Here is a 14,921-nt window from a genome sequence, read left to right as displayed (position 1 = left end):
AAAGCACAAGCAGGAATGCACACTTGATATGGGTAGTACTGATAGTACAAGTATTTTACCTTTTCAAAATTTTCAGCATCAATATATCAATATTTTTGATGATAAAAATTATGCTGCTCTCCTTGCCGCTCTGTTTACTATCTCCCCCAGCCAGCCAGCTTACTCTCAGGAGGCTGGACCCGTTCAATATGGGGCAAATGTAACAGTCAGCACTGTTCAATGATGCCCTGCTTGATTACATTTAGCTTAGGAGCCACATTGAACTTCTGACACCAATGTAGCATTAGCATTGAAGAATACCAGAGTGTGCCATTTTGTGCTTGAGGAAATCACTCTTTATTAGACAGTGGACACGCTGACGCTGCCAGGGGACACGCGGACGCTGGAACTGCCAGTGGACACTGACGATGCCAGTGGACACTCTGACGATGCCAGTGGACACACTGACGCTGCCAGTGGACACGCTGACACTGCCCCTTCACATCCATCCTGATCCAGCTGAAATACCTGAGGCCCCACATCAGAGGAACTACTTGGTCTATAAATAGCTCAATAAAGTGTGGTATTAATGGGTCCCCCAATGGAGGACGTGTTCCCTTTGGAGTGTTGGACCTCCCGAGGTTTCTTCCTAATTCCCGCCTAAGGAGTTCTTCCATGCCACATTTGCCCCTGGCTTGCTCATTAGGGATCTGGATCCATGCATTTATAAAGCTGCTTTGTCACAACATATGTTGACTTTGACAGTAAAAACTGACACAGCAACAAGAAAAAAGGGAACTGAAAACTATTGGAAAATGGAAGAGGTGGGGTAGAGTAAATATGAGACACACCAAGAGACAGCAAAACATTAAAAAAAAGATATGAATATGCAGAACCAAACTCATACATACACATACACATTTATGCTAAAATGCATACATATTTAGCTACAATTTGAGCTAAATAAAGTCCACACAGAGGTGCACGGCATTCTGGGAGTTGTCACCATGCTCCTATCTACCCACTGGAATGGAGCGCCCTAGATTGACCATCGCCACATTATTATTAGGTGTTATACAATTTCTACAATGGCATTAACTCTTTGGCAAGTCCTTGTAATTTCTCGTTAGTGGTTATGAATAACTACAGCTGGTGAGGTCAGTGTTAAGAGTAGAGCTTGCTAAATATCATCTCTCAAATTTTTTCGCATACTGCCAGTATAGAACCATGGTGATATGAATGGTAATGATGTGACACCCACTAACACCACTTTCAAATCATCTTTTAATCAGCACTGGGGAAAAAATTAATTGGGCAAAATAGGTCATGGAATAGTAAAAATAAATAAATAAAAGAATTCCGAAGGAAAATATATATATTCTAATGAATTGTGTTGAATAAAGAGTTCATACCCTACAAAATAAAATTTAAATAACACTAAATTGAGACTGCCTAAGGCTAAAATGTTTAATTATTGCCAATTGTCCATATGACAATACGTAAACTTACTCGTAGACAATATATTTGCAAATATCTGTAAAAATATAAAAATTAGGTTAAATATGTCGAGCTATTAAATTATGGTGCTGCATATACCACAATATGTTGATCATTTCAAATCCAGCATTGATTTTTTTGTGCTGAACAAGCGTGCACACACACGTGCGCTTGCACACCACACACACCCACACACACACACACACACACACACACACACACATGCAAGACAAGTAACTTTAGGGTTATTTAAGGGACAATGATCAATAACTTTCCCGTAACTCCTTAATCTTCATAATGAGCCTCATTGCTCCAATTAATCATGGCCCTGAGAAAAACGACCGGAGCTTGTAAAGCTGCAGCAGCATAAAGACCCACAGCCCTGCTCACCCAGGATAGTTGACCTCCTTCCCAGGGCCACACACGTGCCTGAAATGCAAAATCATTCTGATCCTCATTGATGGTATCAGTAGGTATTCAGAGCATTTGAACAAGAAACTACAAAAGGTATCTGAAATAAGCAGTAGTAACCAAATATGACGTAACCCCAGGGATTTCAGATGTTGTGGTGCCAGGAACCCCTTACAGGGGAGAACATTCTCCAAGAATCCCCTCCCAATTTTATCATGGATTCAGCATATTCTTAAGCATAGGATAAACAGAACAAAAACATTTCAGTTTAAAACATGTTAATACCATATATTACCCATGGACAGGGCTCTCAAGTCTCACACATTTGACCGTCTTCACACGCATTTAAACTTTTAAACAAATAATTGATCATAAAAGCTTTTAGAAAATGAACAGCAGAGAGACTACCATATACATAGTTATAATAAACCCAGAGGTTTAAAATGACCAGTCTAAGGCTGATTTTGTGTTTGAACTCTAAAATAATGCACTTTCTCCTTATTCAAATCAGTGGCAGAACTCTCAGAATGAATCAAAACTGTAGTTATCATAACAGTGTTAGAAAAAAATCATAGTAATTATGTCTATTCAGAATATTTTGATTGGAATATTTGCATTAGGCTCCTACATCACATTCTTTTCTCACCAATTCTCAGTAACTCAATTTATGAGATGGGTGGGCATGTCTCTCAGAGCAGTTTCTCCATTCTCGGAGTGATGTATGACATCCTTTGTAATTAGAAGTTGCTTTAGCTTGGCTGGCTTCATTTGTTAGCATCTGAAGACACATGACACATTTTGGCCTCCTGTTGCTGTTCTCAGTAAAACCAAACTCAATATAACTGTTGTCACATTTTCCCCTTTTTTTCAATTTAGCCAGCTCACGCCTAGGGTCACGTGATGATGTTGACTGATTCAAACATTTCTCCATGCTGGCCTGCTAGCTAGCTGGCTAATAAGCCAATCGTAGCAGCAGCAGGGATGGTTTGTTGTACCCAGGGCTCTCAAGTCTCACGCATTGAGCGTGTGACACACGCATTTGACCACCGTCTTCACACGCTCACACGCCACACTTCCGATTTCACACGGCGAGAAAAAAAAATCTAGTTTATTTACCTCTGATCCATATCTATGTCGCACTCCACAAACACCCCCCCCCCCCCCCCCCCCCCCGCTCAACAACTCACGTTCGCCACACCCCGTCAACAACTCTCACACTCTGACATGAATCCAAAACTTGAGAGCCCTGGTTGTACCCTATGCGAAGTCGTGTGTCACAATAATATCATATCGAGTTTGTATTGGCCTAAAGTATACATGAGTAAACTTACATGTATTTTACATGTATTTTTAATGATACAGCACAATTTTATAATTTATAGCAAATCATTCCACAGGCTTTCTCAGGGATCTAGCAGCCCCACTTAGAGAACCACTGATTTAAATTTTGACAGGTTTTCAGCTTAGATAACAGTCTAAAATCATGATTATGATTAGTGTAAGTGGAGAAAAATAGCCATGTTTAATATCGTTCAGGAACAAGGCCAACATGATGTCATTGGGAAGCATGGTGGCTTAAACAGCATGAATCACATTGCACCATCTCACGAGCCCTTGTGTTCTGGTCGCTTTTCTCTGGTCTCTAAAAGCTCTTGTGTACTCTTTCTAAAATTGAGCTCTAATATAACTATGAAAATACATATATGAAAACAGTAATTTACCATAAATGGTAATCATAATGTGATGTTGTTTTTTTTAATAATCCAAACTTAGCAAAGCCATATACAGAGTGTGTCAATCTTTTAATATTTGCTTCTGTTGCTCTGAGGACTTATCTCTGTCTCACACATTTCCTTGTGGGACGTCACCGTGTGAATTCAGGATATTGTGTTTTGAGAAGTTTAAAGTGTTTAATTTGACTGCAGTGAAATCCATTTGTGTCAATCAAGATCAGCAGCCCAGGAACCTTTAGGATACTTAGAGAACAATTATGTACCACAGTTTTGCCACTGTAAGGAACAAATAAATTAATTTATGTATAAAATGAAGTAAAGCTGAACATTCAAACAGGAAACAAAAATAAGTATTCTGGATTGAAAACCACATCTGTACTCTTTACCTCTAGCAGCCATCTCCTAGAGGTTTCACAAATGGAAACTAAATTGTTGTAAATATCCTATGCTTCTGAAGAGGTAGAGCCACACAAGGGTATGGGTCCCATCATGAGGGATGGTATTACTGTATTCTAAAATCTATAGATTCTGTCCCTGGCCTAATAGAGGGCTATGATCACCAGGAGGTGAAGCCATTACTGAGAGCGAGACATATGGGATATGGACTAAGCTAATGCATGTCCTTTTCCATTTATCAATGCTAGCATTAGCCACCTGGCAGGGGTGGGGGTGTAACAATCACACTCCCACACAGAGTCCTGGAGGTGGGGACAAAGAGGAATTGTTATTCATCTGAAACATAAGCCAAAGGGCAAAAAAAGCTGTCTGACACATCCTCCTGTATGTGTATAACTACATGTGCATGGAGGAATTCAAAAGTACAATATTTCAAACTGCTTCTAAAGTAACACCCTGTACCTAAATTCACATATTGAACACTGAGTTACAACAATTACAACCACTACACTATAGCAACCACGGTTCACCCTAGTATAAAGAGAGTACCTGATCTCAGTTCTGGTTGATTAAGATGTTTTTTTTTTCTTTTAGGCCTGGGCTGACATCCAAGACTGTCCCTTGCTAACAGCTAACAGAGTATCTGGATGTCTGACTTTGTGGTTCTTTCACATATAGGCCTACTATTTTGCCAAAAGTATTCACTCAACTTCCTTGACTCACATATGAGTGACATATATATATATCAATATGACGTTGGTCCACCATTTGTGGCTACAACAGCTTCAACTCTTCTGGGAAGGCTGTCCACAAGGTTTAGAATTGTGTTTATGGGAATTTTTTACCATTCTTCCAGAAGCACATTTGTGAGGTCACAGTGATGTTGGACAAGAAGGTCTGGCTCTCACTCTCCGCTCTAATTTATCTCAAAGGTGTTCTACCGGGTTGAGGTCAGGACTCTGTGCAGGCCAGTCAAGTTCATCCACACCAGACTCTGCCATCCATGTCTTTATGGAACTTGATTTGTGCACTGGTACACAGTAATGTTGGAAGAGGAAGGGGCCAGCTACAAACTGTTCCCCCAAAGAATGGGAGCATGAAATTGTCCAAAATGTCTTGGTATGCTGAAGCGTTCAGAGTTCCTTTCATTGGAACTAAGGGGCCAAGCCCAGCTCCTGAAAAACAACCCCACACCATAATTCCCCCTCCACCAAACTTTACACATGGCACAATGCAGTCAGACTGTTCTCCTGGCAACTGCCAAACCCAAATTCGTACATCAGATTCCCAGAGGGAGAAGCCCAATTCGTCACTCCAGAGAACAAACCTCCACTGCTCTAAAGTCCAGTGGTGGCGTGCTTTACACCACTGCATCTGACGCTTTGCATTGCACTTGGTGATGTATGGCTTGGATGGAGCTGCGCGACCATGGAAATCCATTCCATGAAGCTCTCTGCGCACTGGTCTTGAGACAATCTGAAGGCCACATGAAGTTTGGATGTCTGTAGTGACTGACTCTGCAGACCTCTTCACACTATGCGCTTCAGCATCCGCTGACCCCGCTCAGTCAGTTTACGTGTCCTACCACTTTGTCACTGAGTTGCTATCATGCCCAAACACTTCCACACTTCCATACAGCTGACAGTTGACTGTGGAATTTCACGACTGGATTTGTTGCACAGGTGACATCCTATCACAGTTCCATGCTGGAATTCACTGAGCTCCTGAGACCCATTCTTTCACAAATGTTTGTCTGCGTGCCTAGGTGCTTAATTTTATATACCTGTGACCATGGAAGTCATTGGGACACCCGATTCCAATAATTTTGATGGGTGAGCGAATACTTTTGGTAATATAGTGTATATTATCTAAAAAGGCCTGTAAAACACTGCTGCAACTGGAAAATGTAAATCTTAAATTTGGTCACTTTGTATTAGAAATGCTGCAAATTTTAGCTTTTGTACAAAGGATATTTGCTGAATTTTACAAATAAAAATTCTTCTTTGTGGCTACGATTAATCTTATTATTTAGTCTGATAATCATCAACAACACACATGTGGACAGATGAAAAAAGGTTCTTATTTTTAACTTAATACAACATTTTAAATTTTTACTTGTAGGCACACGAAAGAGAAGAATTTTGGAGGTTATCTCTAATTTTAAGAATCTGTCTTTCTGATTTTTGCCTTTTTGATTTGTGCACTTTCATCACATCCATATTAATGTTAATCAGGACCTCTTGTATAATTTACTTGTGTCTTGCATTTAGCAACTCTGATAATTGGCTTCTTCATGATGTTTGACTTGATTGAACAAGGAAATGATAATAAAGCAGGGTCTAGGCATAACCCTAGTCATAATCAGCTGCAATCAGCTCCCACTACCCCATGTAATTAGGCAATTCTGAAGTTCTAAAACTCACTGAATATATCTTTTGTGAATCTCATTGACCTTTGAACATACCGTAAATTAAAACATATATGAATGGTGAGAAAGTTATCTTTTAGCTCATAAATTAATTTATTCCCAGTGTGTTCTGGAAATGATTACAATTTGGTCATTACTTTCATGTTACTTTGACTTTTGAACAGGTATAGCAGCCATAGCTTATTTTATAATATTTACTGTGAAAGTTCTCACATTTATTAATATTGAAGAGACATCAGAGGCAAACGCATTGAGATCACTTTAAAGTGAATAATTTAAAAAATAAGATCCAAGACCTCACTAATAACAGATGATAAGCAAATTACAGCGATGGCCATATTTTGTAGTTTGTTAAGTAAAACAGTGCCTTACATGGTGGGAAGAAAATGCATCCATTACATTTAAATCAAGGTGTATTTACACTGTCAGTTTGACCAAAACCAGTAAAACTGTGAGGTCATTAGTTATTTTTACAACCATTTTTAACAGGAACATTTATGCTCTGGATTTCAGATGAAGTAAACATCTAAACCATCGTTCTATAATGAGAAGTTGAGCTCAAAAAGAGAGAAATACATTTAATTTCATAAATAGAACTAATTTTGCAAACCATTCAGTGATCAATTTGTGGAAAATGATTGTGGTATGTTCCACCTGGCAGGCCTTTGAACATTTGCCATGGTAACAGAGTGCTATAAAGCACTGAGGAGCAGCACCTCGTTTTCCTGGTCTCCCTCCTCTCTCCCCCAGTGTTTCAAACTTCTGATAAGATGTGACGGTCTTTTCAACTTCTCTGAGGCTTTTGTGCCATGCATGCTGAAACCTGCTTATCTCAACGGCATTTCGGCAGTGATATAACAGAGAATCAATTACGAGTACACAGATACAGGAAAGGTTTAGTCTACAAAAGATGCTTCTTGACAGCTGTGATGATTTGATGGCTGTAAACAAGCCGTGTATATTTCTGAGCCTATAAATACCAACCCCTTGAGCAAATGGCTGCATGTTTAGATAAACAGAAGAGAACTGCTTGCACAATGCCTTGGTTATTCAAATTTGACTGTAAGAAGAACTGCATTGATAACAATAATGCAAATGACAGCAAGAATTCAAGAATTGATGTTTTGTTTGTTGTTTTTTATACCTGCTGTTTAGATGTACGAGAGCTGCTAGGCATAAGCTCTCCCTGCTGACTAGATTAGTGTAAGCCAAGGCAAATAGCAAATACAAAGAACTGTCTAAGAGTTATATGCCAGCATTAGACCTGTGTCCACAACGCAAGAAATTGTGTTGTCATCTTATTATAAGTAGCCATAGACAATCAAGGGCCAAGGTCAGGCTGCAGACAGAACTGGCCTGCAAGCTGTTGAGAAAGTATGTAGAATTGAATATACTGACACAGTTCAATGAATCAAACAGTAAATGAAACCTTGCAAAGTTTGTTTCATAAGCAATACTGCACAGAAATCTTGGTAAAAGTGAGACTAATAAAAACATTATGATAAAAGTAACATTTTTTAATCTTCTAAACTGGCCTATTTGCATTGCATTTAGTATTTTTTGGTGTCCATTTACTGCATTAAGTCTTGTTTTACAATTTTAATTTAACTGCTTATAATAAATGCTTATAATACAAAATGGGGAAAACACATTTAAAAGGACTCTCCATAAAAATAACACTACTCTATCCCCTTCAGAGCTCCAAGTCCCCACTTGAGGACGATCTCCTTCAGCACATCTCTGGTTTTCAATAGTATTTAGGTCAAGTGTCTGAAATGACCAATCTGCTGCCGGTTTTTAGGGGTTTGATTCTTTAGACCAGTGTAATTCTGGAAGACTCAGGTACCACCCAGTCTCAGACAGACAGATTCATAGTATCCTTGCCATGAAAATATCTAATGCCACCTTGACACCATGACATCTTATCCTAACCCACAGGGCACTTTGGAATCAAAGATTCAGTGCTTCTTGTAACCTTGTAGACTGCAATTGCCCAACCTGTGATCTGTGAAACAGGTTTCACCCTCTAGTTCATTGTTCATCGGTTTCTGGACAGTGCCACCTATTCATGACCCAGTGTACCATTATAAATACCTACATCTATTTTTGACTGAGCTTTGAGGAAATCACTGGTGTGATACACATTCAGGTTTACAATTACCCTGATCAAAGGAATATAAAAAAAAATATTCACAATTAAATGTGTGCAAGGGTTAAATGCTTTTGTCTGGAGTACCTAAAACTTAACTTGTGTTAAACTGCATTGTTCACAGTCATACATGCCATGAAAGGGTCTGACTTCTTATACATCCTGATATGCTTTGAGAAATTAACATGGGGATGGAAATATAAGAAAGTGGAAAACAGCAGGAGAAATACTTCGTCATAAGTTACAAAGGATAGCAAAAAATGTCAGAATATACTGCAGATAATGTAGATATTCTCTGTCAGACTATGAATTTGGATCACTGCTCTGTTGTTAAAGTGCACATATGTTCATAGCCTTTACAGGCTTTACCATTACAGTAGTTTACCATCTGATCCAATTGATATTAATCAAGTGACCATATATTTAAAGGTTGTGCACCTTAGGTAGTAATGTACCAACCCCAAAAATGGTGGTGGTGGTGGGGGGGGGGGGGGGGGGGGGGGGGCGGGTGATCTATCATACACTATGATCCACAGTGGACTACAGAACAGCTTATTGCAATATAGTCAACATATCTTTCACTCTGAAAGAAAAAGACCAAATCATTATTTATTCTTAATCAGTACTATATCTAAACTAACTAGCATCCAGATGACTACTGATTACAAAGTACTACTACCTATATAAACTAAATGTCTTTTTTCTCCACAGTATCTGAGTCTATTTATCGCCTTCATTGTGATCCATCATTCATTGTGGAATTGAGGGGGGCCAGTGCTTCAGGTTCATGGTACACTTCAGGCTCTTCATTTTAATGAGATTATTTTATCTACACTTTCAAAGGTGTGTTTCTTTAAAATCTAAGCTTGTGTGGTCTACTGTTTTAATGATTGTGTTTTTGCCTATGCTACATTTTGACTCTGTTGTGGCTGTTCTGATACTTACACTATATAATCTATTTGAATTTGACTAATTATATTGTTAGCTTTCCCAGACGAAGATGAATTCTCTTTTTTCATCTTTCAAAGCCTCTACTTCATGCCAGCTTACAGAGTTTTTCCTTGCCACTGTTACCCTTGGCCTACTACTCAAGGTCTAAACCCAGACTTCTGTAAAGCTACTAAAGACTTAAAGGGCCTCTAAAAATATTTACAACTCCAAAAGCTTTACAAATACAATTTTTATATTGTGTTTTTAAAAATCTGATAATGAACCACTTTTGTCTGATCACGTGATTAAAAGTTTGATGGCCTCTGAATAAAAATGCACTCAAAATTAGCCAAGTTTATCATTGCCTCATTACATTAGCTATGCAACTAAAACACATTTGCTAAAATCATTTTTAGACTCATCTCATTTAATAACACTTTAGTGAAATACTCTGTTATTGTCTCATCTTTGAGAGTACCCACAGAGTTTGACACTCAATGGTAAGAACATTCTTTTAAATGAATACAAATCTACAGGCACAGCAACTAAAATCAACTGCATCTGATATTGCACTTTCATATGAGTCAGCCGTTGCCTCTTTGTGTGTTAGCCCATGTAAAAACAACTAAAAAAAAAAAGAACTGTGTGACAGCACAGGTTTGGGCCAAATAGTGCAGTCGTGCAGAGGCAATTATGCACATTGGCCCCATTGATAATGCTACAGGCTGCCATGCCTTCTGCCATATGTCAGTGAATAGCTTGTGTGAAAGTGAGTTCATACAGCAAAAGAGGCTTTGCTCTGCAGACTCTGACAAGGTCAGCCACAGAAGTAATAAGGAAGCTTGCAGTTGGCCAGTGACCTTGAACAGAGAGGCTGGTAACCTTACTTCCAATATTATTTAGTGAGGTCATATGTTATGTAAAGAGTCGTTCCTCAATTATCTGTGGTAAAGTCTAAGGTGTGTAATTAATCACTTTTTCAGTATGCGTTACTATGTGGACATTTTGAGGTAGTTTATCTGATTAGAAACATCAATGAGCAAATGAAGAGTGGTTTGGATGAATCGAATGTTTCTACTGTTTCTGCCTATGAAGCACTGACTCTTGCAGTGATTCATAGTATCCCCAGATGGAATTAGTCAGAGATCTCAACAGCTAGTGAAATGGAGATGTCAGCACAGTTTGTTTAATTATAGGGCACAAGTCTCCACTTCTTCTACAAAAGTTAATTAAATATATGCTTAGACTAATTAAAGTTTTATCCTTTGACATTTAACAAGGAAAACAGTGTTGTACATAATGGAATTCCATGATCCGTGAACAAGTTGTGGGAAGATGGAGTAAAAACATGTTAGAGCTGTGTGTTTGTCTCCTGACTGTTAGCAGTGTCACTCCCATGTTTGAGGTATAAGTGTCAGGTATAAGTGTACATACACTAAGAATACAGTGGTTTGGACCCTGTCAAAACGTAGCTCACTTAGCTAACAGGTCTATAATAGCATTGATGCAGTAACTACAGTTTTAACTTCTAATTCTAATGCACAACATGCATGGAATATTCAGCATATTATTAGTCAGTCACACCATGTAACGCCTGTAGCCTTACTGTCTAATTCCTAGTGCACTTAAAAGACCTCCCAAAGATTAGAATCATAATTCACATTTATACACCTTGTTAAAAAGCAGTGATGCATGTTATATTACCTTGTTAAATAATTCACATTCAAAACTTACACTGTGTGGTGTGGGTCATCTAATTGGACTCTAAGAGAGATATTCATCAAAGGTAGGAGCACCAACTAATGGTGATGCTGTATGATGTATGAGACGCCATAGTATGAGACATCATCTAAGGCAACATTAGCACCAAGGTTATTATATTTGTCGCTCTTCCTAAAGGTGTGGAAAATATTGATCATGCTGTTATGTATGCAAATATCAATTATGTTAAAATTTGTTTATGGTGTCCTAAAATTCATCTATTCATCTCAGGTATGTAAACTTTCAACACAATGAATAAACAAAAAAAATCTAAAAGCTTCAGTAACTTCTTGTGCAGCAGTAAAATTGAATCTAAACCACAGGATGTTGCCATTTATTTAACTTTGAGGTTTTATTGAATAATAGAGATTCTAGGGGAGGCATCAACAGACAAAATGCAATTGAGATAAAACTACTTGCCTGAACATCAATCATGTAGACAACTGGCTCAAAGGGCATTACAGATCACACCTTGAAATGGGGGAGGGGTGTCCCAAACAGAACATGAACCGTGAACTAATTAAGGGAACAAATTGAGTACATTCTTATACAGTAAAACCCTGGCAAAGGTTTTTTTTTGTCTATAACAATTCATTAATGTAAAATGTTGATTGTCAGTGAATACCAGATTAAATAGTAAGGCATATTAAACATGAACACAAACTAAGCTATCTGTGCATCACAATGAAATTCACTTTTTACATCAACATTCTCCAGATTGAGAATATCTACACTACCAGTCAAAAGTTTGGACACACCTACTCTGTTTATTTTTATTATTTTTGACATAAAAAAAAACAGGGAAGATGCCAAATGAATGAAAGAAAACATGTTATTATGCTCTAATCAACAAAAAATTAACAAAAACTATATTGTGACGAGAGCTTCGCATGCATTTGGTGTTCTGTTATGCCGCTTCATGACGCAGCACCTATGACACTTCTCCATCAGTCCTGAAGACATTCTCACACATGCAGAGACCTTGTAGAGTGAGGAAGTAAACATTCTGAAATAAAGCTGTTTGCTGAGGGTGCATTTAAAATTGTGCGTGCGTGCGTGTGTGTGTGTGTGTGTGTGTGTGTGTTGACAATAAATTCATATAACACCTTTTCCAAATCAGATTTGTCTAATGATAAAATTTAAACATAATCCATTCAATTAAAATGTCTTTTTTTCACTAAAAAGAACATGCATTTAGTCAGGAGTGTCCAAACTTTTGACTGGTAGTTCATTTCCTTTCCTTGCGCAACTTTGCTCTTGCTGTTGTGGAGTTTTGGGGTTTTTTTCCCCATGTCACACAGACATTGACAGTGATTGTCACTTGCCAAGATCATTCACGGAGGAGAAAGTCCCATCTGGCCCCCACACCTACTTTTGTGAATGCATGTTCTGCTGCAGGCCTATACACTGCGCATTCCTGAGGAGTACATTATACACCATTTTCGCGGGACACCTTTATCTTAGTCATCAAAAGTTACATTAGATACCTATTAATTATCCACCCAAGTCCTATCAAGCCTGTAGTAGTCAGAAAGTCAATTTTAGTTCCTGCCCCATACAAATTAAGCTGTCATTTAGAACAGGCCTCAGTGAGTGAACACCACTTAGACTGCTTAACGTCCCCTGTGACGGTTTTCCATTCACAGCTGCCAGTAGTTAATACACCCCCGTTTTTAATAAATACTGTTTTGAAATTTACTCATATTTTCATGATTATTGATCACTGTCTACAGATTCATTTGTAGTCACTCCAGTGTTCATTTGGACTTCTACTTTCCATTTTATGTAAGACGGAGACCTCAGGATAGACAGGGCAAATCACTTTGAAACACTTCTTCTTGTGGCTTTTATGAGCTTAAGGTAAATCTGAATATTTTACATCGGAGGAACTTTTGTCGTAAATTTTGGTTCTGGCCATTTTATTGTGGTTTAATACTGCCATCTAAGGATCGCAAGCATTTCCAGACCAATGATGTGTTAAACAGGCGTAGTAAACATATTCATGCAGTCATAACCTTTTATGAAATCAGATATAGGGATTAATCATATCTGGATGAATAAGCTAATGAGATTCCTTATTTCTGCTATGGAACTGCATAAACATTCAGAGCAACTGTGTACATGCAAATTTATCAGAAATCAGCCTTAGAAGAGTTGGACTGTACAAATGGATATAAATAAAATAAATAAAAATGTAAACACTACTGTTGCCAAAGTCATATTACATTGCAATTCATGCACTGTGTTAGGCCTATATGAAGTTATAATTTTATTTATTTTTTGACAAGGAACATTTCTGAAATAATGGCACGAATAGCTTCCCTTTTGTTGTTATGCATGAAATAAGACCAGCCATAATTTATAACAACACTCTCAAGTAATCAATGAATATTTATTACAAAAAAAAAAAAACAACAAAATCCTTTCAGGTTCTCAGGTCTTTTAAGGCTCTCAGTGTCCCACCAAAGTGATCTTGCAAGAATATTGTCTCTGGGCCTAAACAGATGCAGCTGATGTCGGCGTGTTTTAGATGACAAGTTTTTCCCCCACGTTATTTTACAGGGACAGAAGAGTCACACTACTGCCACAGTACAAAAATGAAACCAGACCTCTAGCCCTATCCACTATCTCAGTCTCTCAGTTGTTGAAGCTATTTGTTTGTGGTGGGTTCTCTGCAAAAGATACCAACAAGAAATGGTCAGCAAGGACACGGAACACTTCAGCAGGCGAGGACGCTTTGGTCTTGCTTAAGGTATGAGAAGTGTCGGCCATCTGCCATCTGTGCTTTCTGGATGTGGGAGGCAAGACTAGCTGGGCAAGCCTGGGCTTATTTTAGAGACACTTCCTCGTAGAGGAAGTTTAAAGTCTGCCACCACCTCTGCTTCTACACACACCTGGCTGGAATCGCGTAATAAATAGAGGAAAAACACAGAATGCATGAAATTGAGTTGAGCTGAGGGGCTTGGGGAAAGTTCATGCTTGACGGACTGGACTGACAGGCTGTTTCCACTGTGAATCAAATGATACTGAATGAATCGGTAGAACATAATGGCAGCAGTAATACACTATAGACAAAAGTAAGGGCAAAAATAATGACTGTATGATAAGAAGAAGTAAAAGAAGAACACTGACGCTTATGGTCGAAACCAGATGTCTCACATCGGTCTTATGTGGTCAGGATCCATAACTAACTCCCTAGTCCCATCAGCACCAACACAGAATTCACCCAGGGTTGTGTACTGAGCCCACTGAAGTATGCACTATTCACACATACTCAATGGCCAAACAGCCCAGCAACTTAATCAAGTTTGGTGATGACACCACAGGGGTAGGTCTCATTACCAAAGGAGAGGTGATAGCCTGAAGAGATGATGTGAGACAGATAGTGGAATGGTGCAAAATCAACAATCCTGAACATAAACAAGACAGGAGAAGGTGGTCCATTTTAGGAAAACGTGCATCACTTATTCACACACACACACACACAAACACACTCACATGCTCACGCCCACACACACACATAAACACATAAACACACACACATTCACACTCACATGCACACACACACACACACACACTCACACACTCACATGCACACATACCTCAGTCTGAACAGTACAGCAGTGAAAATGCTAAG

General features: G+C 38.6%; 1 long non-coding RNA gene across 2 annotated transcripts in view; it reads right to left on the bottom strand.

Annotated features, from left to right (window-relative positions):
- The window catches only part of LOC143474338 (uncharacterized), a 120,535-nt gene that overhangs the window by 103,666 nt on the left and 1,948 nt on the right, over positions 1 to 14,921 (bottom strand). Inside the window, exon 4 of one of the 2 annotated variants that reach the window (XR_013120739.1) lies at positions 13,740 to 13,956. The exons of the other annotated variant lie outside the window; for it this stretch is intronic. This is a non-coding gene — a long non-coding RNA (uncharacterized LOC143474338). Of the gene's footprint in view, positions 1 to 13,739; positions 13,957 to 14,921 lie in introns of those variants that run through there. 2 annotated transcript variants of the gene reach the window in all.

The sequence above is a fragment of the Brachyhypopomus gauderio genome, chromosome 13 (genome assembly GCF_052324685.1).
Source record: "Brachyhypopomus gauderio isolate BG-103 chromosome 13, BGAUD_0.2, whole genome shotgun sequence".
NCBI lineage: Eukaryota > Metazoa > Chordata > Actinopteri > Gymnotiformes > Hypopomidae > Brachyhypopomus > Brachyhypopomus gauderio.
This window is presented reverse-complemented; position numbering and strand designations above follow the sequence as displayed.